General features: G+C 36.2%; 1 protein-coding gene across 1 annotated transcript in view; it reads left to right on the forward strand.

Annotated features, from left to right (window-relative positions):
- The first annotated feature begins 5822 nt into the window (after positions 1-5822).
- Positions 5823-26682, forward strand: part of LOC131503612 (sodium channel protein type 3 subunit alpha) — a 114877-nt gene continuing 94017 nt past the window's right edge. Inside the window, exons 1-2 of the mRNA XM_058715089.1 lie at positions 5823-6072; positions 25917-26111. The gene's annotated coding sequence lies outside the window, so the exon portion shown is untranslated. The remainder of the gene's footprint in view (positions 6073-25916; positions 26112-26682) is intronic.

Here is a 26682-nt window from a genome sequence, read left to right on the forward strand (position 1 = left end):
AGGAAACAGGAAAATGAGGCCTGGGTCTGGGAATTTTATAAAAAGTTTATAGATGTTATAAAGAAGCCTTTTTTTTTTTTTGGCTATGAAAGCTTATGAAATTGAAACAGAGCCATTAGCGTCAGAGCTCTACCCACAAAGTTTTTGAAGATCTCGAGGAACCAGAGGCTGAAGGAATAAAGAGACCAATTCGAAAGATCTAACTGAAGGCTATTAGCTCTATTCTACTCTGAATTTCTATGATTTATGCAGGATATGTTTACAAAGTTTTGTCAAATACTACTAAGGTTCCAGAAGTCCTACACGTGTAACCAATAACTATTTTACATAAACCTCAGGATCACTTCCTGAAGACCTGAAAATCACTGGTCATTCCATCGGCAGAAGGAAAGCATAAAAGCCACAGTGATGTTAGAATCATAATAAGTTATATCAGCCTTCTGGTCACTTCCCTTCTTTCTCTTTTGTATTTAAAATGCTAAATTCTGCCCACATAAAATTAACTTCTTTAGCAAAAAAAGAGTAAAGATCTCTTTACTGACATTTATTTACTTTTCTTTTTGCTGTAAGGTATATTGGCACAAGAATTATCATTTGTTTTTCTTATCTTGTTCAAACTAGTTATTAAAATATGGCCTAGATTGGTTCAACATTCAAAAATGAATTAATGCATCATATCAACAGGAAACAAAAAGGAATTAATTATTCCATTTATGTTTGATACTTACATCAGATTTCCTTTGTGGATATCCTTTGTTTCCATCTTACAATGTGGACTGATTCTATTTTCAGCCTCCACAAAAATTCTATTCTAGGATAGGATGTTACTCCTCACTAAGCAGATTCATAGATGAATGTGAGTGTTTTCTGGATGCTATGTCTTTCTTGGTTTTCTTTTTCTTTTTCTTTTCCTTCTCCTTTTTCTTTTCCTTTTCCTTTTTCTTTTTCTTTTCTCTTCTTTTTCTTTTCTTTTTTCTTTTCTTTTCTTCCTCTCTCTCTTTCTCTCTCTCTCTCTTCCTTCCCTCCCTTCCCCTTCTTTCCTACCTTCCTTCCTTCCTTCCTTCCTTCCTTCCTTCCTTCCTTCCTTCTCCCTTTCCTTTTTTTGGGAGGGAGGGCTGGAGGATATTCTCAAATGGCTTTTTGAAAAAGCATATAGAGAAGCTAAAATTTTATTGATTAGATTATGTGAAATACCTTTATTTGGTTCTCATGCAAGATTTGATTTGTCATCTTGGTTGGGAACAAAACTATAAAACAGTGTTCTCTGCAACTTTTGATATCCTTCCTTGTTTCCTACTATCATTTATTGTTATTGGTAAGTCTGATGGTGATCTTATTCTTGTTTTATTATTTTTGATATTTTGAAATTTTATACTGCATCTCAATGTGTGTTCCTTTTGATCAAGTGAATGCTTGGTGATCCTTTTCATTTCTGGAAAATTTCCCTATAATGCATCTATTTTTTTTCTTTTGTATTGTGGGAATTGATGCTCTCTTTTTTTTCTATCATATTTTAATATCCTTGTGTTTAGCTCAACTTTCTAAAAGATGTGTTTGATATTTTTCTTTCAAACTACTGATTTTTTCTTGCTTTATCTATGGTATATACAATTTATGGAAGCTCTTTATTAACCTTTATTATCCCTCCAAGATATCCCATTCCCACTTCATAGATAATATACATTTTTATTTCTCCAGGATATGAATTATAGTATGTATATACTTATCTTAGTTTCATACATTGTCTTGATTCTTCATATTTACATTTATACTATTTTTACATTTGGACTAGACTTAGGGAACCACCGTTCCAAAATGTAAGGTGGAAATGGAAATGAGAGATATCTAGAAAACCTTTAAAGGGAATTCTAAATTAGGTTTGGATACTCAGAATAATTGTTAATCATTGGCAGATCTAGTGAAGCAATTAAAAATATTAGCAATGAATATATAAATCAGATGAGACTAATATTACCATAATAACATGTGAATACTATTAAATTATATTTTTAATTTGTATTGATGTTTATTATAGTTACACAATTCTATTACATTTATAGTTACACATCTATTACATTTATAGTTACACATTTGTTATTAAATGTGTTCTATTAAATTTGTTATAATTCTATTAAATTTGTTATAGAGCTGCATTTTCTTTTTCTTCCTCAAAAATGCCATCCTATGGTAATTCCATCTCATTATCCCTGGAATAATTCAATAGATTATTCATGCTCACACACACACACACACACACACACACACATGCATATGCCTACAAGAACCACCAGAAAACACTATCAGGAAAGTCTTGAGTATATGGATATGCTCTTTTGGGTATATGCCCAAAATTGGGCATCAGAATGAATATGCTTTTAAGTATTATAACTAGTAGAGAAATTAGTATAGGGTGCTAGGTACTAGCAGAGTTAATGAACATTTAGTAAAGTAGTGGTGAACAAGGATAATCTGGCTGTGACTAGAGAAAAAAAGGTACAAGTTCCTAGAATAGAAATGTTTCATGACAGAAAACTTATACAATGAAATAGTAAAATATCATGAGTTCCCATTAAATGTGTGAGTAGTAGTGGTCTAAATTAATAAAACTCATTTCCGGGGCGCCTGGGTGGCGCAGTCGGTTAAGCGTCCGACTTCAGCCAGGTCACGATCTCGCGGTCCGTGAGTTCGAGCCCCGCGTCAGGCTCTGGGCTGATGGCTCGGAGCCTGGAGCCTGTTTCCGATTCTGTGTCTCCCTCTCTCTCTGCCCCTCCCCCGTTCATGCTCTGTCTCTCTCTGTCCCAAAAATAAATAATAAAAAAAAAAAGTTGAAAAAAAAATAAATCAATTTAAAAAAATAAAAAATAAAAAATAAAACTCATTTCCTTTATGCTTCTTCAGGACTTGGTACATATTGGTGTCATATGTGTAGTAATATGATATATGAAGTACTAATTGATGTAGTTTTACTTCCCTCCATATTTGTTTCATCTGTTAAATGTGTATAATATTTCCTATGGGTGAGAGTTAAGTGAATATACTCAAAGTACTTAGAACATATTTGACACATAATACTCAATAAACGTTGGTTTTTGTTTTTGTTGCTATTACTAATGAATTGCTACACAATTACCTGAAGTTCTCCCCCACCCCCTACTACTCCCCCTAAATTCTGGCCACATATCAAAGCCATTATTTCCTAAGTGGAATTGTCATGGGAAACAGATAAAAGATCATCAAGTTCTTGTATTTTAAATTTAAAAGGTTTCAGTCTTAAGTGTTGTAAGTTGAATTGTGTCTCTCCATTCTCAAACAAACAAAAAAAAAAAGGTATATTGAAATCCTAATCCCTGTACCTTAGAGAATATACCCTTTTGGAAATGGGATTTAACAGAGATAATCAAGTCAACGTAAAATCATTAGGGTGGACTCTAATCCAAAATGACTGGTGTCCTTATAAAAAGGTGAAATTTGGACACAGAGACAAGCATGCACAAAGGAAAGATTATGGCAAGAGATGCAAGGAGAATGCCATGGAAAGATGGAAATAGAGACTGCAGTTATGCTGCCACAAGCCCAGAAATGTCTGGACTACCAGCAGCTGGAAGAGATAACAAAGCATCCTTCCCCTACAGGCTTCAGAAGGAGCATGGGCCTGCTGACACCTTGTTTTAGGACTTTTAACCTCTAGAACTGTGAGACAATGAATTTCCATTGGTGTGAGCCACTCAGAGTGGTATTTTGTTACAGCAGCCCTAGACAGATAATGCATTAGGTAAAAGACATGAAGATTTGAGAGTAAAACTTGTGGATCCAGTTTACTACTGGCACGGAAGCAAAACTCTTTGGAGGCCAGAAAGGAAGTTTGTGAAGAAGCAAAGGAACCCAAATGAAGGGGGTCTCTGATGTGGCCCCTGCATAGCTTGTTCACCCAGAACTAGGTAACATATTAAAGAGATGAGACGTTGAAATATTCTAATGTAGCAGAGACTGTGCCTCACCTGTCTGAAGCCCACAGAGCATCTCACGCCCCATGAGATGGAACAGTAGAACAGAGATGGAGGTGTGGGGTGCCTCAGATGTGGAACTTATATCAACCAATTACAGCCCAGCGTGGCCCTGGAAACCTGCTACTTGTGTTTCTGCCTTCCTTCCCCAAGGACAGGAACAAAAGTCACATGAGAGGAAGAGCTGACAAACCTAAGGTAAGTAATGTTTACTAAGAGGGGATGTTGCCATGCAAAATTGGATGGATGCATTTCTGGGACCAAAGGGGAATGTGGGCATGTTGGTAGATGTCTGTGTGGAGGGATTTTGGTGTCCAACGATCATCACCTCATTGGTGCCAAGGATTCTACACCTCACTGGATGCCCACATAGAAAAGTGGGAGGCTGGGGATCATACTCTGCTTTCTCCATACATATAAGCATTCTTAGACTTAAATCAACCCCTGTGTGAGAAGATGAAAGAGGAAAAATGTATATTGGCTTAGTATAAACTTGAAAGCATTGGGGAAAGCCTCAGGTGACTCAGTCTACCTCTAACTGACTAAATTTATTTTCTGCCATTAGGCAAAACGGGGTCTGGAATGAAAAACTAAGTAAATATCATTCCTTGAGCACATGCCTTGAAAATATGGTATGTGCTATATTTGTCTCTCTTCATTATATGTAAGTTCCTTGATGGCAGGCACTGTATGTTTTTATCTTTGTCTTTTCAAAGCTAAACTAGCACTAACATATATTAAGGTGCTCTGTCAATATGAATATATTTTAATTAGTGATAAACTTATAAAATCATAGTTGTTTGCTCTAAGTAAATATCAAAAGTCAAATAAAACGAATAGCATTTTGATTAGGAGTTGAGAAATCTCCTTTACTAAACTGTTAAAAGTCATTTTCATTTGGTGGCGCCTGGGTGGCTCAGATGGTTAAGCGTCTAGCTCTCAGTTTAGGCTCGGATCATAATCTCACAGTTCCTGGGTGTGAGCCCCATGTTGGGTTCTGCGCCGACAGTGCGGAGCCTGATTGGAATTTTCTCTCTCTTTTTCTCTCTCTGTCCCTCCCCCACTGTTTCTCAAAACAAATAAATAAATAAATGAAGTCATTTTCATTTTGCTTATATATTGCGTGCTTCAATGTTCTTATAAAAAATGTTTTCTCAAGTACTTTAAAGACATAGATATAATAATACATAACCATTGATTTGAAATATCTCATATAAGATTAATTGTTCCTCACATCATATACACACACAAAAATAATCCACAGATCTAAGTTATCTAGACCTCAATAAAGTTTAGGATACTTTTCCACATTCAGATATTAATTCTTTGTAAATGTCTTACCAAGAGCAACACAAAAGTCTATCCGTAAATGTGTATTACACTGTTCTTTAAGGAGTCCGGTTACTCACTTGGAAAATAATCCAGCCTGTGAGAAGAAAAAGTTTTCAGAAGACCAGCACAGACCACAAGAGAGATTTTTGCAAAACCCCACATGCAGGGTGTAAGGTAATCTAAAAATCCAAATTTTCAAAAAGAAATTTGTAGGTTTTATTTTAATTGTACTAGTTTATGAGTGAATAAAGTTTGTAAATTTAGAAAATTTAGAAAAAATATTGGTGAGGTGCAAATAAATGAGTATGGGAAAGAATCTCTGTACATACTCTTATGCAGGAGAGATGTTCTGTTTTACCTGATGATAAAGAATGAGGATGTTTTTCCTTTTGCTCAATTTTGTGTGTCTGCCAGTAGATGGCGGTACCATGTTGAGTGCTGTCAGCCTTTTTTTTTTTTTTTTTTCTTCCCCCCCTCAAAGCTGTTTTCTGATATATGTTGGGTACCATAGAGTGAATCTCAGAACAGGAAGCGGAGGCATAAGCAGAGAGGATTCTGGAAAGGTCTCTTTGTTTTCTTGTCCACAGAGAAAGCAAAGAAAAAAAACCATTGTAATTAATTTGTAGACCTCTGTGGCCAAAAATCTGAACAACTGCAGAGGAAGGCACCTTATACTCTAACCATCTTGGATGCGGGGCTTTGTTATGCTGTGATCTGTGAGGCTCTGTTTTATCAGGTAAGCTGGCAAAACATTTAATTATCTGCACCATAGAATCTAGCCACCAGATCATTTCTCTTTTTTAAAATCATCTTCATGCTGCTATTTTTAACCTAATGCTGTTTTAATGTAAATTACAGCAACCAAAGTCATCATTTGATGTGTAAACTGCTTACTATTCCTTTATCTCTCAAAGGAAATAGAGCCTCTGTCTAGAAATGGTGACTTATGGTAGAGACTAGGCATTACTGATCTCGTGTTTTTGAAACATGCAGATGGTTATGATTCATTGTATTCAAAGAAAATTATTTTTTATTGCACAAAGCTAACCTAATGGTTTTTGTGGCTGTACATCGTTTATTTAAATGTCCAGTGTGTTCAGTATTCCAGTGTGTCCAGTATTTCTTAAACATAAATCTATAGTGAAATTGGAACTATCGTCCTTGTGCTGTAGTCTTTTATTTAACAGCTTTGGAGGGGCCATGTGTATAGGGAGCAATAACAATATAGAGGTGTAATAATCTATTTTCAGGGAGGGAAGAAGATAATAAATACTAAAAATTAAAAAGAGATTTAATCTTTTAATAATAAAATCATCCCTATATGTTCCATAATATGTTATTTCTTTTATATTTTAATATGTTCATTTTTACATTAAATATTTAATTTTTAATTTATTGACTTAAAAAAGGCTATTATATTTTCTTGATGAATTCTCTTATAAGCTTGATATATTTCTGTTTATTTTTTTCTCTATAGATTTAATAACTGGTTATTATGATTATTAAATATCAGAGAGAGCCACTTGAGCCAAAAGGAATAATTATTTAGTTTATAATATATATATTTATGTAGTTTTCTTTAAAATATTTTATAGCATAACCACAAATACTTCATTTAGTTAGCAATCACATCCTTAGAAGAAGAAGTTATTGGCAGAAAATCTATAGTCATTAATTGAAAGAAGCGTTTTAAATATCATAAAGTTGTTTTTTTTTAATACAACAGGTGGTGTAATGTAGCATATGAGAACAAAGATGAAGGCATAAGTGCTTGTAGGAATTTGCATGCCAAGATTTCACCGCAACATTCCAAGTAGTGTGTGCCCTATGTGAAATAAAGACCTTTGATTTTAACCTGGGTTTCCAGTTAGTACTGGTCAAAATGGCCTAAAAATAGACATTGAGTATTTAAAAGCAATTGTAATTTCTAATGATATGGGCAAATACTGATTTCTCACTTAACACTTTACACTGAGTAACAAACAATAATACTCCCCCTAAAAACATAAAATAGTGGTTGCCTTAGAGAAAAGCCCTGAGTCTTGTGTATATCAGAAGAACTCCTACCATAGGATATGAAGAAAACTGTTTCTTGGAAAAGGGTTCCCAGAAATGGATGCTAATTGGCTTCGGTGTATTGTATATTCCATGCTTCTCTACAGGTGACTGAATATGAGTAACTTTGTTTTACGTGAACACAGGAGCTGGTCTTGATTGAACTGTTTTACATTTATGAATGGATGCTTATACTTCAGCCCTCAATACAAGCAATTTTTTTTCAGTGTAGTTGTAATAATTTCTTAGTTATTTGTCTATATATGTAGTCATCATGTGAAGAGCAAACATACACAGAGTTCTTCACAAAATTTGCTCTTTGAAAATTTTTAAAAATAAAACCTGTTTTGATTAAACGATACATCAAATAAGTTTGGGTATCTTATTCTTTAGAAGAATCTAATAGTGACTTCATTTGTAAGGTCAAGAATAATTTATGTAATTTATGTAATTTATCATGTAGTAGAGATAAACAGGTTGAGCACTGAGCTGGAAGTCTTAGTTTTTGATTCAAGTTCTGCTACAAATAATGAGCTTTATCACCTGAGAAAAGACACCATGTATCACTGATGTGCATTTTCCTTGCCTGTAGGGTTATTAGAATCAAAAATATATGAGGACACTTTTTATTTATCTGGATTTTTGCCAATTTATTTCTCAGCTTAACTGTAATATGATACATCCTCAACTCTTACTGAGCATTAAACCTGGAGATAGAAAAATAGAGGAATAGAGATGTTTTAAAGGTCCTTGGTCACTTCCTTCTGTGGTGGAAATGACTAGGAAGCAATATGGAGAAGTGGGGAAGAGCAAGGGCTGGCGGACTGAATCCTAGTTCCACTGTTAAATGACAAAGTATTTAAACTTTATAAGCCTCTCTTACATCATCTATAAAATAGGAATGATGTCTATGCTGCAGGATTGTGTAAATAAATAACGTCTGTTCAGTGCTTATTATATATCCTGGGACATGATTGAATGCCTACCCTTCCCTCTTCCCCTGTTCCCCATTAATAGTGATGGTGATATAATGTCTTCCACCACAACAGGAAGAACTGAATGAAACCGCCAAGAAATTTTGTAGTTAAAAGTGATAATTCTCATCCTAGAAGAGTGCCCTTGCTGAAACAACAACAACGACAACAACAACAACAACAACAACAACAACAAATGTGCTCTTTGTAATAATATTGATTAGTGCTAACATCCGGGGCATTTCCTGGGAGTTTAAAGAACTCTCATAATACCTTCTAGAAGACCATTCTTTTGTACGATGATATATTATCATGGACTCTACTTTAAAGACTTTCTTCTTTTTAACACAATAGGGCCAAGGGGCTTTATTTCACTTGCGCATTAACAGATATACTTATCAGACAAAAGACCTCTATAAAGATTCACAAAGAAAATTTAGGTTTCACCAAGAACATTTAAATACCAAATAATTTGTACTATAGCCATCAAATAACAAAGTCTAAATCCCAGAAACGACCATAGATGTTGGCTTTGTGATCAACTCACAAAGCTCTACTGCTTAAATCTTATTAATGATACAATAAATGTGGAGAGGCAAATTGTGCCTGATGAAATTGTAGGCATACTGCAAAATCCCTACTTCCCTCCAAAAGTTTTCTCTACATGCAGTTTTGTGCTCTTGACAGCTCGTCAAGATCAGCTACCGGGATCTTAGGGAGCTACGGCTGGGATGTGCTTGCAGCACCCCAGGCCTCCTAATCCTGCCCTTCAACCACCCCTGGGCCTCTTTAAACTGACTCAAGTAACTGCACTGTCATTTTCATCTTCATGGCAGCCAAGATGACTTAATGGGCTCATGACTGGGCAGATGTGAGAAGTTCGGGAGGCTTAAAGATACGAGGGGAAGGTTTTTCAGTTACACAGTGCTGTGCTTGGAATTTGTTGGTAGTCCATCTTCCTTGAAACTAGGTAACTCCAGCTTTTGTGATTCCTTATATTTAGGGTTGAAATTAGCTGAAAGCAGTCATAAGTAAAAGAATATGAAGAGAAATGCTTTCTTTTCCATTAAAGAATGAACATGTGGCTAGACAGTCAAATTTCTTTGCATGAGTGGCTGTACAGATTACTTTTTCTCATTATCATTCATGTATAGGAACATTGTGAACTCACTGAAGGTTGGGAATTAGTATTTTGTTTGTCATCTAAAAACATATTATTCATTCTATCTTAATATTCATGGTTGATTTACAAGTTTCCAAAACTATGAAGATTAATCACCTACCTGCCCCTGAAGTATAATTTAATATTATACTTATTATACTTAATATTATTAAGTATAATTTAATATTAACAGTACACTTCTGCACTTTTAGGATCTGTTTTAAATTTTGATTAATTTCAATTCTAAATTATCTTTGCTTCCACTTGAATTTTACCCCATAAGCAACTTTAATGGCAATTCACCATAGAACCTGGTATCTGAACTATTACTTCTTGAGGTAGACTCTTGTTTGAGGTGATTATAAAATTTGGGAAGGATAAAATCCAGTTGTATTGTTGCTTGTGTTGCAAGGTCATATATTTATCTTTGATTAGGAAGCTACTTTTTAGTTCAGTTTTACCTGATGATAGTTTTCACTCTGTGGTACCTTTTAATGGGATATAACGAGTGTAGATACCTATTTCAGAGCAGACTAGTGTTAATTTTACTTGAGAATATGGTAATAAAGAAAATGTGGCTCTCCTATTATGCAAAGACATGCTTTGTTCTATGAACTGCCTGACAAGTATCAACTCTTTGGGTACCTAAAACTTGAATCTGTATCCAGACATATAATTAGCCACAGTAGAAGAATTCTTCAAAACTTATATGAATGCTTATTGGATACCACAAGCTTTAAGGTGTCTTATTGATTGATTGATTTTTTTTATACTCTACCTCTTTTCTTCAGAATTTGAAGTGATAAAGGACCTTATAGAAAGAATTTTAAAGATATTTCTTCCCAAGATATATGAATAGAGAAAAACTGCAAAGTAACTTATATACAAGTTTACAATATTTTACGTATATATATATATGTATATATATACACACACACACACAAATACAGTGCCTATGCTAGGTGGTGGTTTGTAGAAGATAATTCTCAGAGGTTGTTTCAGTTCAGAGAAATCTTTTAAAAGTCTGGAGTTATTTCTGTAATAATTGAATTAGGTTTTCATCCTTTTGGAGACTGCATATAGGGAGCCCTTCATGTGACTAAGCTCTGTGCTGGCACAAAGTGAAAGAAATGATGGTGCTTAAATTATTAAACAGTGGTTGAATATTGTTTTATTCAATGGGTGAATTCAAAGATGGGAAGTCACTCTTTAAATAACTTTGGCCATTTTCTGCCAAGAAGCTTACTTTGGGGAATTTTAATCTCTTAATATTCAGAATATACTTTATTCTTACTTGGGTTGTACAGAACACTGTGTCCTTTTCCTTTCCCAAGAGATATGACTGAAATAATTCACCAAATCCCAGTTTTTACTCCTAAGTGACATTGTGCTTCTGATCTATAATCCAGAATATTCTTGCATAGGTCTTAACAAAACACATTTTAAGGGCTTACGCCTCTATTTAAGAACCAGTCACCTGTTTGTTAGTTTCTCTGTCTCCTCGGTGTTTTTGCTTGTGACATTCATTTTCCTCTTTGTAAATTATTTCTATTCTACCTAAACAAAGTATTGAGCATTTTCTTTTCATGGAACTTACATCATGGCTAGAAATAATCTTACAAATAAATTCTTAAGGAAACAAACCCAAACTTCTACATGGGCAAAATGGATAAGAAGAGGAATGAAGTCAGCCGGGTTAGAAGTAAGGAACTGGACAGCCCATACCCTTTACAAAGAGGGGAAACTCCATCTTAGGGCTAGGAGACTGTTGAATCAGACGATTTCTCCAAAGAAGCTAAAAAATCCAGATTTTTTTTTAGAATTATCTCTTTTGTTATACGTTGGCATCTATTTCAAATTATTTATAATACTAGATAGATTCAACAAAACATACCTACAGGCAGGATATGGCCAAAGGAGTTTGGCTGGGTTTTTTTTTCCTTTTGCCAATCCAACCAGTATTTTTACCAGTGAGGGAAAATAAACCTGATGGAGAGGAAATGGCTTGACTGCATTTCGAGGCACAGCCACAATAACACACTTCTTATCTACTATTCCAGGCCTCAACCAACTGCCTGTGATTTTCCTACTACATTCATTTCAAATCCTTGAATGTTCTATACATTACCTCCCATATATCTGTTTTTCCTACTGATATTTATATCACCAAATTTTAATCATCATAGATCCTTCTTACCCCCTTTTTTGTTGCTATTAGTGTTTTCCTTACTGTCACTATCATGTTACTGATATGATAGTTTACGCCCTGTTCTGAAACTATTAAAATTTGTCTTTACATTACAACTCAAAAATAGATCCTTTAGCTGTGAAATGGTTAAGATATTATTAATAGGATATTTACATGTCCTTGAGTCCCATATGGCCTCAAAGTTCTAAAATATCTTATCAAATTATCTTTAATAATAGTCAATAATGATTACAGCTCAAGTAAATCCATTCTTATATTATTTTTCAACAATTGTGTTGGGGTCCACTATCAATCTTTATATATGTGTACCAAAATTTAAAGTGTATTATTTTTTTTTTTAATTTTTTTTTCAACGTCTTTTATTTATTTTTGGGACAGAGAGAGACATAGCATGAACGGGGGAGGGGCGGAGAGAGAGGGAGACACAGAATGGGAAACAGGCTCCAGGCTCCGAGCCATCAGCCCAGAGCCCGACGCGGGGCTCGAACTCACGGACCGCGAGATCGTGACCTGGCTGAAGTCGGATGCTTAACCGACTGCGCCACCCAGGCGCCCCTAAAGTGTATTATTACATCAGCATTGGAAGAACAGACAAAAGTATAATTTACAATCATATCGCATTCTCTTTCATGGACATAAAAATCTGGTAGTGTTAGATAAGAATACACCTCAGATACATGCACTTGGAATGAGAACTTCTTGTCCAGTAAATGGGAAATCAGGGGGACAAAAGCGCAAAATGAGAAATGAAAAAAAATTAGGTTTTTAAAAACTCACTAATAAAAATGACAGAGGAAAAGAACACTTGAAGGGAAATAGATACGTAAACATCCTGAGAGAAAACAGAGGTACAACATGATAAGCTTTAGTTGCACACTGGAATCACCTGGGAAGCTTAAAAAAGAGCAATGCCAGCTTCACTTTAGATCAATTCAATTAGACTCTCTGGGGCTGAGTCTGGGTATCAGTGTTTATTTAAAAGCTCTGCAAGTATAGTTCAAATATGTGGCCAGCCTTGAAACCAGCTGACTGAAGGAAGGCAGAGAAAAATAAGAGAAGCTAATGAAAGGTTGGCTAGCGAAGTAAAAGCTGAGAAATGACTTTCAAAATTCTAGTAAGTGGATGTGTGTTCAGTAAAGAGACACACAAATGCTTAGGAAAATAACAACAACAAAAAAAATATATTCCTGTCCATTTCTTCCTTGGTTAAAAAGGCTGGTATTTATTCCATATGTTTAAGCAGTTTTATATTTCAAATTGTTAATTTCCTACCCTTCCCTCTATTTGAAAGTTGACCCAGCTGCTGGCTATGGTATATTGTGCAAACTAACAATACAAACAATTGTGCACACTCAGAAATAAGCATCCACGAGCTGCAATTTGTACAACCAGAGGTTTCGTTCTCTTTTTATTCTGTACCTCGTAAATTGCTCCTTTGAAAATTAAGCCCTCAATAATCGAATAAGAGTTTCTGTTGAAAGAGACTCTTTGAATGTCCAGGTCATCCAACTGGAAACAAAACATTGATTTCTAATTTCTGAAACTGCAATTGTGGTAGATTCAGAGGGAAGGCAGACCTGTAAACCAACAAATTTCTTAAGGCCAAATGCATTTAAAAGTGTATTTTCAGAAAGTGATATTTATGAGAAAGAAATGAATTAATCTAATAGCTAAGCAGAATTAATAATGAATTGCATTTCTTAAAAGGAATTCCATTACCAAGATGAGTCAGCTTTTTCAACTCTTTAAGGAGACATTTACTGGGTTAACACCCCAGCTGCTTTTTATGTCGTTTTCCAGCAGTCCTTTCCACAGCTGGGAGGAGACTGCGGTAGCCATTAATAAAACAATCTTCTATGTGCTTCAGGACAAATTATATCCTCAAGTCTTTCCTCTAGATAAGTATCACTTAATATTACTACTTAAGTATGTTTTCTTCACAACTCCTACCATTCTGTCAATCTGGTCAGTAAAATTACCACCCTATAGGAAAGATCTGTTAAATCTCAGGTTGAGAATATCCGTATTTTGAAGCAGGGGGCTGGTGCTTCTATGGCAAACAGAAGAAATACAATATTTTGTTTGAGGCTCGATTTATGATGGATGTATGTAAAACCATGCTTGGGTCCTTAAATTGGGATTGGATCATTTACTTAAAAATAATCAACACCCTACCTTTATACACAAAATACCTGGGGTTAGCCAACAATGAAAATGTAAAAAAATAAACCAGTGAAGTGTTAATAGGAATTAAAGCCTGAACCAGAGAAGAAATATTTTGCAAAGAAGGGTCACCTTAAATTATTCAGTGAGTATAGAGAGTGAAAAATTTATTGTTGATATAAACATTCTCTCTACCAACATGGTGACAAGTGTGCTAACTAACCTGATTCTTTGGGGAAAACCATTCCAAGTTGTCATTCAAAAGCAATTAGATCAATTGAAAAGGGAAAGGGTAATGCTCAGGAATAAATAAAAAGTGGCACAGCACATCAAATCACGATGCAGATCTCTATGCAAATTAACACAAAAGAGTCAAGCTACACCACCAAAGCCACAAGAGTGAGCTCTTTCTTATACTTTTGTTGGACACGTTGTTTGCCAGGTGTCCTAAAATTATTCTGAGTCATCGTAAGGCACATCTCTTTTAAACATCCATTAAGTGCACAATAGTGGTGCCACGTCTCCAGCACCCCTCTCTGAGACTAATTTAATCATAAAATAATACACACTTTTTAACAGTCCATATCCCTCAAGAAAGCTAAATTTAGAGACTTTTATGTGTGAGAAAATATTTTCTACTTATTCTCTTAAATTCTTCCGGAATAAAAGGTTTCGGGACTAAATATTTAAAGCTGAAAAAGGCACACTTGATGTGGTAACTCTTCGTATTTTTCCAATCAAAATTTTTTGTTAGCCTGAAAGAATAAAGTCTATTAATTTTTTAAAGGGGGGGGTCACTTGAAGAAGGAGCACATTCAATGCTCAATATTGCCGAAGCAATTTTATCAGAATCCTCAATTACCCAAATCCTTGAGGAGACATTTCGGGTGGCACGCTTGAAACATTGCAGGAATGCCACAGATTCCAGTTCTTTCTAGCATCTTTCTAGCATCTTTTCCCTTTAGCTTTTACATTTCTCCTCACGATTGCTGCCCTCTGTTAGCCAGGGGCTCACTTGCTAGATCGTCCATCCTGGGTAGAGCCAGGATAGACAGGCGATACCAGTCTTGGCTCTCGTGAGCAAGCTGGTTGCTGCAAATCCTTTCCTGAAATAAAGTCGTGCATCACATGTAATTTTTTCTTACCTGAGGCATTCTGGTTGTCTTTAGCCTTGAAGGAATTGAGCATTGAACAGCATCCTTCCTGCCTTTACATGCAGAGACCTTCCACTGTGTGTTCCTGCTATAGTGAGTGGCATCACTGACACCTAAATCAGGGCGGGTGCACACAGGCCCTTGCTCTAATTTTTGGTGCCAACGATGTGCTTAGTGGCTGGAAAGGTGAAAAAAATAAACACTGACTTTTTGGGTCCTGAACTCAGATCCTAGGAGAAATATTTTCAGCTTTTCTGGCTTTAAAAGACCCTATTTTTGTGGCAGGGATGGTGGTGGCGAGGCTGGGGGTGGGGGGGAACTTAGCCAAGTGACTTGTCATATTTCACTGAAAATTAGACAAAGTTTTGTGGGTTTTTTTTTTAAACCTGCTATTTGTGTAGAATTCCTCAGATGAGAAGACTTTTCATATTACCATTTCATGAAGAAATCATGTATACAGGATTGAATACGTAGAGTTAGAAAGGATTTGAGGGATCGTTCTTTTCAGCAACCAACCTTCCAGCTGTGCTCTAGTCAAGGCATTCATAGTATTCATTCATCAAAAAAATATTGTTTAAATCTGAGCAAGTCCCAAGTTCACTAAAGTATTCTGAAGATGAAGGTAGCCTCTAGTAAGTATAGCACAGCCTAGCTCAGTTACATGATTGGTCCAGTATGCAGTGGTCCTTGTTGCTCAGAGTAGAAGACTATTGTTGTACCCATCATTCAATTCTCCCAGAAGTTGTGGATGTTGGAGTGTGTCTGGTACAGAGTCCCAGAGTCTGGATACGGGAACTAGAGTTTTAGAGACAAAAAAGGCACTACAAATGAGCTAGTCAATTTTCCTCCTCTCCCTCTTGTTTACAGGTGTGGACAATGAACACCTAAGATATTGAGTGTTCAATATGTCACAACAACTGATGGCAAACACAAGCCTAAAATACAGGTTACCTGAATGGCAGGCTCCATTTGTCTCCTGTTTTCCTCCCTCTCTTCCTTACCTTTTCATTAAATCTTTTTTTCTAAAAAGATAGAGCAGGGAAAACTTATCCATTATGTTACACTGTCTTCTGTGGCACTATGTCAGGGTAATCAGAGTGCATGGCATTATAATCATCTATTTGTGGGGCATGCTTAGTAGAGAAGCTCCCTCACGTGGCCGGGTCCTCACTGGTGAAGAATCACGTGACAGCTGAACCTCAGCCCCATCTAAATCAAACACCAATTCCACTAGAACTGATTGGAAGGGAGTGATTACAGCCTCTCTGTTCCAGGCTAGATAAATCTTAAACCTCTTAATTTTAAACCTCAAAGGAATTCAGGTTATATGTGAGGAAGAAAGCATTGCCATCTCGAAGTAATGCAAGTTGTTGTTTTTTTGTGGTTTGTTCTTGTTTTGTTTTGTTTCTGTGCCTCAGATCGCTTTATTTAATGCCTGTCCTCTTTTAGCACAAGAGGGAAGGGACCATTAATTTTTTTTCCCCCACCTTTTCAAAAATTTTGATTTTAGTTAGCTAACATACAGTGCAATATTGGCTTCAGGAGTAGAATTCAATGATTCATCACTTATATACTATACCTAGTGCTCATCACAAGTGCCTACCTTAATATACATCACCCATCTAGCCCATCCCCAACACATCTCCCTCCATCTGTCTCAGTTTATTCTCCATCACCAAGAGCCTCTTGTGGTTTGTTTCCCTCTCTTTTCTCTTTCCCTCACTTCCTATATGTTCACCTGTTTTGTTTCTTATATTCCACATATGAGTGAAATCATACGGTATTTGTCTTTCTCTGATTGATTTATTTCACTTAGCATAATACATTATAGCTCTACCCACATCATTGCAAATGGCAAGATTTCATTCTTTTTGATGGTTGAGTAATATTCCATTATATACACCATATCTTCTTTATCCATCATCAGTTGATAGACCTTTGGGCTCTCTCTGTAGGTTGGCTATTATTGATAATGCTGCTATAAACATTAGGGTGCATGCACCCCTTTTGAATCTGTATTTTTGTATCCTTTGGGTAAAAACCTAATAGTGCAATTGCTAGATCATAGGATAGTTCTATTTTTAATATCTTGAGGGACCTACAGAAACAGTAGTTCTCCAGGGTGGCTGCACCAGTTTGCTTTCTCATAAACAGTGCAAGAGAGTTCCCCTTTCTCTGCATCCTTGCCAGCACCTGTTGTTTCTTGCGTTGTTAATTTTAGCCATTCTGACAGGTATGGGGTACAATCTCATCGTGGTTTTGATTTGTATTTTCCTGATGATGAGTAATGTTGAGCATCTTTTCATGTGAGTGTTAGCCATCTAGATGCCTTCTTAGAAAAGTTTCTATTCATGTCTTCTGCCCATTTCTTAACTGGGTTATTTGTTTTTTGGGTGTTGAGTTTGACAATTCTTTATAGATTTTAGATATAAACTCTATATCAGATACATCATTTACAAGTATCTTCTCCCATTTCACAGGTTGCTTTCTAGTTTTGTTGATTGTTTCCCTCACTGTGTAGAAGTTTTTATCTTGAAGATGTCCCAATAGTTCATTTTTGCTTTTGTTTCCCTTTCCTCCGGAAATGTATGTAGTAAGAAGTTGCTATGGCTCATGTCAAAGAAGTTGCTGCCTATGTTCTCCAGGATTTTGATGGTTTCCTGTCTCACATTCAGGTCTTTCATTCTTTTGAATTTATTTTTGTGTGTGGTGTAAGAAAGTGGTTCAGTTTCATTCTTCTGCATGTCGCCATCCAGTCTTCCCAACACTATTTGTTGAAGAGACTGTCTTTTTTCCATTGGATATTCTTTCCTGATTTGTTGATGATTAATTGACCCATACAGTTGTGGCTCCATTTTTGGATTTTCTATTCTGTTCCATTAATGTATGTGTCTGTTTTTGTGCCAGTACCATACTGTCTTGATGACTACAGCTTTGTAATATAGCGTGAAATCCAGAATCATCATGCCTCCCGTTTTTTTCCTTCCCAGAACTGCTTTGGCTATTCAGGATCTTTTGTGGTTCCATACAAATTTTAGGATGTAGCTCTGCAAAAAAAAGTGCTGGTGGTATTTTCATAGGGATTGCATTAAATGTGTAGATGGCTATGGGTAGTATAGACATTTTAGCAATGTTTGTTCTTCTAATCCATGAGCATGAAATGCTTTTCCATTTTTTTGTGTCCTCTTCAGTTTCCTTCATAAGTGTTCTGTAGTTTTCAGTGTTGATCTTTTACCTCTTTAGTCAGGATTATTTCTAGGTATCTTATTGTTTTGGTGCAATTGCAAATGGGATTGATCCCCTGATTTCTTTTTCTCCTGCTTTGTTTTGTTGTATAGAAATGCAACAGACTTTTGCACATTGATTTTATATCCTGCAACTTTGCTGAATTCATGTGTTAGTTCTAGCAATTTTTTGGTGGAATCATTTGGGTTTTCTACATGGGAGTATCATGTCATCTTCAAATAGTGAAAATTTGACTTTTTCCTTGCTGATTTGGATGCTTTTTATTTCTTTTTGTTGTCTGATTGCAGAGGCTAAGACTTCCAGTACTATATTAAGTAGTAATGGTGAGAGTGGACATCTTTGTCTTGTTACTGGCCATAGGGGAAAGGCTCTCAGTTTTCCCCATTGAGGATGATATTAGCTGTGAGTCTTTCATATGTGGCCTTCATGATGTTGAGGTATGCTCCATCTATCCCTACTTTGTTAAGGGTTTTTATCAAGAATGGATGTCGTATTTTGTCAAATGGTTTTTCTGCATCTAAGTAACACAAGTTGTACCTCAGGATCCCAGTTCTAAAGTTCCCTCAGGTTGCCAAGTGAAAAAGGCAATCAACTCTCAACACTCGGTTGTGAAAACAGTGTGCTGTCATTTTGATTACAGTCAGTAAACAGTCTGTGGTTGCCTGGAAAGAAACTGCCTAAAGCACACGGCACCAGCAGCAGTAGGAGAAATGCGGCTGAGGGCACTCACAGGGAGGGCTCTCTGTAATGGCTGAAGCAGCACTGATGTTATAGTAGGAGTATGGATCAAGGATTGTATCGCTGTTTGCTTTCTGTTTGCCATGCTGCCGATTTACCTCAAAATAGAAAGCTTTCTATAATTCTGTTGTATTCAGATTTAAATGTGGTTTCCACTCCAGAAACACATGTGTGTGCAGGCACACACCCCCACACACAGAATGTTTGCTTATGGACCAAATAAGTTTTTCACTATATTGTTGCTTGGTCCCAAATCCTGTGACTTAGGACAAAAATAACAATCTGACCAAGTAAAATAGAAAAATTATCCACCCAGAGAGAGCTCCCCCCCCTCACTTTTTGAGCATCTCAGAATAGGGGATTGTCCCCCTTTCTAATTCCTGTGTTTGTTTAGGGGTTTGACCATTTGGAGGAGGGTGAGAGGGTAGGGTAATTGTATATATCAGAGCAGCCTTATTCAATAGAAATATAACGAGACCCCTATATGTACTTTGAAATTTTCTAGATGCTAAAAAAAGGAAAAATAAACAAGTGAAATTAATGTTATTGATGCTATGTTTTTTAAAGCCAACATACTCCAAATATCATCATTTCAAATTTTGGCACTAGCCACATCTTAAATGCTCAACTCCTACATCTGGCTTGTGGCTACCACATCGGACAGGGCATTTATAAAATTTGTTTTAGGTAATTGTATTCAATAATTATCTAATAACTGCCTGCTTACTGTGGTGGCTAGTCAGTAAAATCCCATCCTCCAGGACGTTACCAGTAAATGTAGAAGCAATAAGGCACAACCTTAAGAACAACAGATGATAGAATATTATAATTATTATATGAATTTTAAAGACAATATGTGTGTGCTATGGGAGTTTAGAGGAACGCAAAATCACTTCTAACTTTAGAGTGTAGGTAGGATCTTAACAAGCAATGATTGGTGGTCAATGATATTTCAGGCACAAGGAATGTTTTTGATGTCCAGAGGCCAGAGACTGGAGACTTTCAGGGAATGGCAAATAGATCAGTTTGACATATATGTAGGTAAGTGTGTAAGATGAAACTGCAGAAGCAGATGATAAAATAGTTTTAGAGAGAGAGTTTGATTACTTTTTCTAAAACAAAAAACAAAAACCGAACAACCACTTGATTTGATGGCACCATTTACTAGCCATGCAATCTTGGCCAAGTTACTTATCCTCTCTGGACCTTATAGTTCCTTTATCTGAAAAATGAGGACAATAACCACATTTATCTCACAGGGTCATTGTAAAGATTAAGTGAGCTGATCAGTGCCTATTGCATAGCAAGTGCTTAGTTAATGTTCTATATAATCATTATTATTACACCTCTACAATATTGATTGTAGGGAACTCTTTGACTAAAGCATTCAGTCTTCATTTTGCTCTGTTTAAAGACAGTCTAGTAAACTTAGCTTATTTATACAACTTAAGGTATACAAGATTTCAATGTGTGTCATTTTAATCTATATTAAATAGGACTACAAAATTAGGAAATATAGTACCCATAGATAATTTGGCTTTTACTGCTTTTTTTAATTTTATCATGTTAATGGCTGTATGATACAAACCTAAGTTACTTTACTTACTTAACCAATCCCTTATTAGTGGACATTTCATTTTTTTCTAGACTTTGCTATTATAAAATATGCTGCCATAAATAGAATGCAAGCCTTTTTAAAGAGTGCATGTAGGTTGAATTTCTTTTCAGTAAATTAAAGTATAAATTATTAAATTTTGTGGGAAAACCAAAATTAAATAATCCGTTTATTCAAAAATGCTTCCTGAGCACCTACTATGTGTCATGTACTGTCCTAAGCACTTGGGATTTGTTGGTGAACAAAATAGACCTAAAAAGCAAATATTCCAGCCCTTACAAGGCTTATGTTCTACACAGGAGAGAAAGAAAATGAATAATAAACATTATAAATAAGTAAATGATGTAGTATATAATACGGTGATGGTGTTTAGACACCAATAAAGTGAGGTAATAAACTGGAGGGGAAGCACAGTAGGTGTCTTTGAGAAGGTGTACATTTGGCCAAGACCTGAGGAAGATGAGGGAGTTAGGCATTCAGCTATCTAGAGAAAGAGCATTTTTGAGAGAGGGAACAGTATATATGTGTCTGGCAGGTGCAGAGGCCAGACAGAAGCCAATCTGGCTAACAAGCAGTGAGGGAGAGGGAGAGCAGGAGGAGATAAGTTCAGCTAGGTTGCTCTAAGGCCATATCGTGAGGCCTTATAGACAATTGAAAGGAGTTTGGCCCTTTCTCTGGGTAACTTCTGAAGGCTTTTGATCAGAGGAATGACATGATTTGATTTCCATTTTTCTCAAACTGATCTGATTGCTGTTGAAAATAGGCTGGGAGCTGGGAGACAGGAAGCTATTGCAGGCTTTTGTAGAATACTGCCACAAATCATTCCAAGACTCTGGGTTCAGAGGAATTATATCACAGGGCATTAAATGAATGAACAAATGAGCAAATGAACAAATGAGAGCAATATTAATGGCACATATGTTTCTAACTTCAAGATAAATAAAATTGTGGTTTCTATAAGCCAGTCACGTCAAAGTATGATTCCTGGGCCAGAAGCACCAGCATGATCTGTATGCTTGTTAGAAATGCAAAATTTGGGGCCTCACTCATATCTATAGAATTAGCAACTCTAGGGAGGCAACTGGCAAGGCCTTCCAGGTGACTTTGATGCCAATATGAAGAACCACTCCTATAAAACTTAGATGGTGAAAATAGATGGACTGAAAGATTCTTTTCAGTTTTAGGATACTGGGTTTCCAAGTTCAATTTTTTACATTTATTTCATTTTAAAATTAACTATAGTCTTTGAGAATAATAATTTATTTATAAGCAGCATAGACTCATGCTTACGAATAAATAGAAAATTTATAAGTAGCATAGTCTCATGCTTATGAATAAACAGAAAAATTTGACATTAATTATATCCCACTTCTCTATAAAAATACTATGGGAAGTGGTATATTATTTTTTTTAATCCATGTGCAATAGAAAGTTGAAGAAAAGGAAAATGGAGAAAATGGGGATGATAAACCCGCCAAGACTGTGGATTAATGAAGTTCCTCTTTTAGAATGTACATTTAGCTTTGAGCCTCTTGGGCTCAACATTTTTAGAGTGAACTCAGGAATGAATTTTATACAACTCAGAGAAACAAATCCCAGATTTTAGGTTAATGTGAATCACCATGAAGCTTTCTGGTGGTCAAATATGATCCAGGAGAATCTCTGGAGCACCCAAGGGAGTAGATGTACGGTTTACTTTCCAGACAAACTTCTTGTATTTCACTTCACTGGTGATTTGGTCATTTGGTATTGTCCCCTAGATAAGGGCCTGAAGTCTTAAAACCAAATGAGCAGCTGGTAGGGTAGGATGATTACAGACATCGGAGAGCCAACCAGCATTCCCACCCAGATGGAATGCTGCCCCTTCCCTGTGGGGAAATGCTGCCAGAGGCAGGCTGGCAAAGTCTGTGAGTTCCTCAGAAAGAGGCTTTGGATCTGCTTCGGCCCTTGCACAAAGAGCTAAGTCCCCAGAGTTTTATAGCCTAATGCCTGGCAGAAATGGTTTTGATCAGGGTGGGGTCGGGAGAGGAAGGCAGGTATATCATATTATGAGTATAAAGGACAGGATGTATTGAGAGAAAAGAAAATAGCATAAATGGCCAGAAACAGTTACAAGATAAACTAAAGAGGAAAAATGATGGTAAAAACAATGCACCTGGAATAAGACAAAAATTTTTAAAAAACAATGGGACTCAGTCTTAAAGAACACATAAATTGTCAGGATAAACTAAAATACCACAAAAGTGAATATAAATGATTGAGCTCACCTCTACAAAATTCAGCTGTTGATGGCGCCTGGGTGGCTCAGTCGGTTGAGCGTCTGACTCTTGATTTTGGCTCAGGTCATGATCTTATAGTTGTAAGATCAAGCCTTGCACTGGACTCTGCACTGATACTGTGGAGCCTGCTTAGGATTCTCTCTCTCCCTCCCTCTCTCTCTGCCCTTTTCCTGCTCACGCTCTTTCTCTCTCTCTCAAAATAAATAAATAAACATTAAAATGTTTAAAAAATTCAATTGTTGATATTAGTATTATAACTAATAATGTTAATATAAATATATTAAGAAAAATAAAATTGAAGCAACTTTGTCCAAGGTTCCTCAACTGATGACACCTACCTTTTTCAGGGTAAGGCCTTAACATGCTCTTTGAGCTATCACTTCCTCATTTGTGGCATAGAGAACCTCCCCTTAATTTCCAAAATGCTGAAATTCTGTTAACATAAGTTCAAAATTTGGGGGGATCTCCAGGCCCAATAGTTGTACACTAGATAATCTGAAAGTAAAGTTTCTGAACCATCCTATTTCATCACCTTCTAAATGGAATTCACTGAGTTCAACTAATTTTAGCCATCAGTAGAAGTCTTATTTGATTTAACCTTGTATGGGTCTTTTGGGCAATTAAATTTAGGACATCTGTTAAGCATGTTACCTAGTGTCCCTTCTGTTATGTCCTAAGCAAAGTTTCTTTTCTCTATTTAGTTCTTGGAGAAAGTTTGCCTTTTTATACACAGCTTTTAGGAATTTTTATTTCTTCCTAAAACAGAATAAAGCCATGTAATCCAGTGTGCTTCTGCTCTTTCTTACTTATTGGGAACATTAGCTCTAAATTCCAGCCTTGGTTTTTTAAAGTATCAATCGCCCATTTCTAGTAACTTCTATTCATTTCCTTCAGAGCAGCCTTCTCAAACTGTAATCTATGTGCCACCTGCACCAAATTCATTTAGGGAGCTTGTTTAAAATGCAGATTCCTGGGCCATGCCCCAAATCAACTTTTTCAGAATTTCCAGAGATAGAACCCAGAAATCTGTGTCTTTTACAAGTAGCCAAATGATTCTTATGCTTGCTTTAGTTCAGAGCTACTTTAAGGAATCCCCATTCTCTAAAGAATTCAATTACACCAGTTTTATATTTTAGTTAATCTGTAAGCCATGGTCTGCTTTTAAAGATGACTGAGACAGAACTCTTATTAAGGCACAATGTAACTTGAAGTATGAGGCCTAAATTGGAGCATGAAGCCATATACCGAAATCACTATGACTGGGGATTTGGGATTATTTGTATAGTTGGCATTGGCATGTTTATTTGGGATTGGCAAATCTTTCCCATTTGGAGCCCAAGCCATAGAATATATTTTCTCTGATCCACGAAGCAGTTATTTTTTTTTTTTTTTACAAGAATAGGAAGAGGAGAGAGAAACCAAGCAAATCAGAACCTTTTGGGATGCTTTCTCAAACTACTCTCTTGCTCCTCCTTAAGTTCTTAGTTTCTCTTGGATATTCACCCTCTGTACCTAATCCCCCTCCATGTTCCCAGAGTAAAGTTGACAAATATTTTAGAAATATATCTAAATTGACATTTTGGTTTTTTAACATATGCTCATTTTATGTCAGGATGTAGATAGATTAAGCTATTTAAACACAGTTACTTATGTCCTGGGGAAGGGAAGTAGTGTTTATTAGGCTTGTGGCTGTAAAGTAGAGGAAACATTTACTGAAGGGCTATACATTTATTTTACAAATTAATATTTCAAGCTCTGATGCATGGTGTATCTGATGGGTATTGTTAGTAGCATAATAACAATAAAACTACTATTATAATTATTGCTACTTCTAATACCACTAAAACTTTCAGATTTTATGGAAAACCTACTTTATGCCCGCTATTGTATGAGTGACTTATAGGTGTGTGTGTGTGTGTGTGTGTGTGTGTGTGTATGAAATAATATATCTCATTTAGTTCTAACATCAGCCCTGTTTCACTAGGCACTGTAAACCTCATTATCTCATGGGAAACTAAAAACTGAATGGGTTAGGTAGCATGTTCAACATTACATAGTTAGCAAGATCCGTGTTACCACCAAATGAAAGGTAAGTGAGATCATACAGGTCTGAAAGGAAGATCATACAGGTACCTGCATACTTTGCTAAAGTGACTAAGTCACTGAAGGCCACAGACAAATTTTAACAAGGGTGTAGGATATATGTTATATTTTAAAAGTCTATGTATAAAATTAAAAAGTGAGATTTAATGGTTTTGTTTGTTTGTTTGTCATAGTAAATTATAAAAGGAGATCTATTGGTGAGAATCCATTACCAGTTTGGCTTATGAGCGAATTGATGTAAACATTGTTTTAAATATCAATTGCTGATTTAAAAGTTACATATAATGCCCTTTGAAATAATTATTGGTTTAACTGGGCTAAGTTATTGCTAAAGGTTATGGCTGATGGAATATGACATCAGATTGTTATTCTTAGGTTAATATTATGCCTTGGTTTAACATGCTAGTTTTTCATCTCTTCTTGTCTAAAATTTACCTTAGAAGCCACTGAATAAGGTTTATTGGTCTTATCTTAACCAGTCAAATGGGGTTTTAGGTGGAGAGGAAAAGGAGCTAAAAAGGAACTAGAATGATGACCCATAACACCAATGCAGATCACACGTTCCATTGGTCTACTTCTTTGGTCTTTCTGGTATTTGAAGAAAAGAAACAAAGAGGAAGAAAAGAGGGAGAGGAGGGAAGGAAGTAGGAGGTGAAGAACAGAAAGATGCTCTGGAGCTCTGGCATGCCTTCAGAAAGAGTAATTAAATCAAGGCTGCCAAAGAAAGAAGGGCCCCACCCCCACCCCAGGATCCTGGCAGTGGTTCCCAGCCCCATCGTTCCTTGAGCACACCAGGGCACCCAGACCCAGACCCACACCACCCATTTCACTCCAAATACCAAAGATGCGGGACTAACTTCACCTGTTTCCCTTTCTACACAGATTATGGAGCAAGAAAGCTGACACCAAGCCACATCAGTGTTCATCAGGGATGAGATATCTGTCAAGGATTTGTGGCAGAGTCGCTTACAGGAATAAAAACACAGAATTTCTTCTAGGGATAGTATAAGAACAAATGAGATAATTTCCAGAAGTGGCCTGAAGCTTTTCCAGAGAAAGGTGCTGTAACTATCTAAGGTACCTAAACTACCAGTGGCATAAATTTGTGTTTGTGGAAGGTAAACGAAAATCTCTATTAGCTAACAAGGGCAGCTGCATGAGGGGGGGGAAAAAAAGAAGAAGGCAAAAGAGTGATTATCTCCTTCCTTGCTAATATGTGTCTCCAAAGAGGCAAACACTTAGAGATGTGGCAGAGATGACCTCAGGGAGTGAAATGATGCCAAAGGGTATTGATGTAAGAAAGAGAGACTAACCCAGCTTTTTAGTTATTTTTCTTTTAAAAGAAACATCCATCCTGTGTGTTTAGTAAATTACCCAGGATTGTATTTACTTGAATTTTACTATATTTATTTGGTGATCGTATCCATAGCTTAACTGTTTGCATGGGGTAAAGGACATCCAAATAAATATATGGTTAGTATTTGGTTGAAAGCTGGCTTCTGAACTGGCCAAATTTTTGAACTGACCAAGGAATATTTACTTGTTTGGCGTATCTGCTGCAACTAGCTAGAAAAACTGTCTAAAACCGTCTTAGTCAAGAAGGATGTTTATTGAATATAACAGGCAGTGCAGAGGTTGTTTGGGTCCA

Source organism: Neofelis nebulosa, chromosome 2 (assembly GCF_028018385.1).
Source record: "Neofelis nebulosa isolate mNeoNeb1 chromosome 2, mNeoNeb1.pri, whole genome shotgun sequence".
In the NCBI taxonomy this organism is placed as follows: domain Eukaryota; kingdom Metazoa; phylum Chordata; class Mammalia; order Carnivora; family Felidae; genus Neofelis; species Neofelis nebulosa.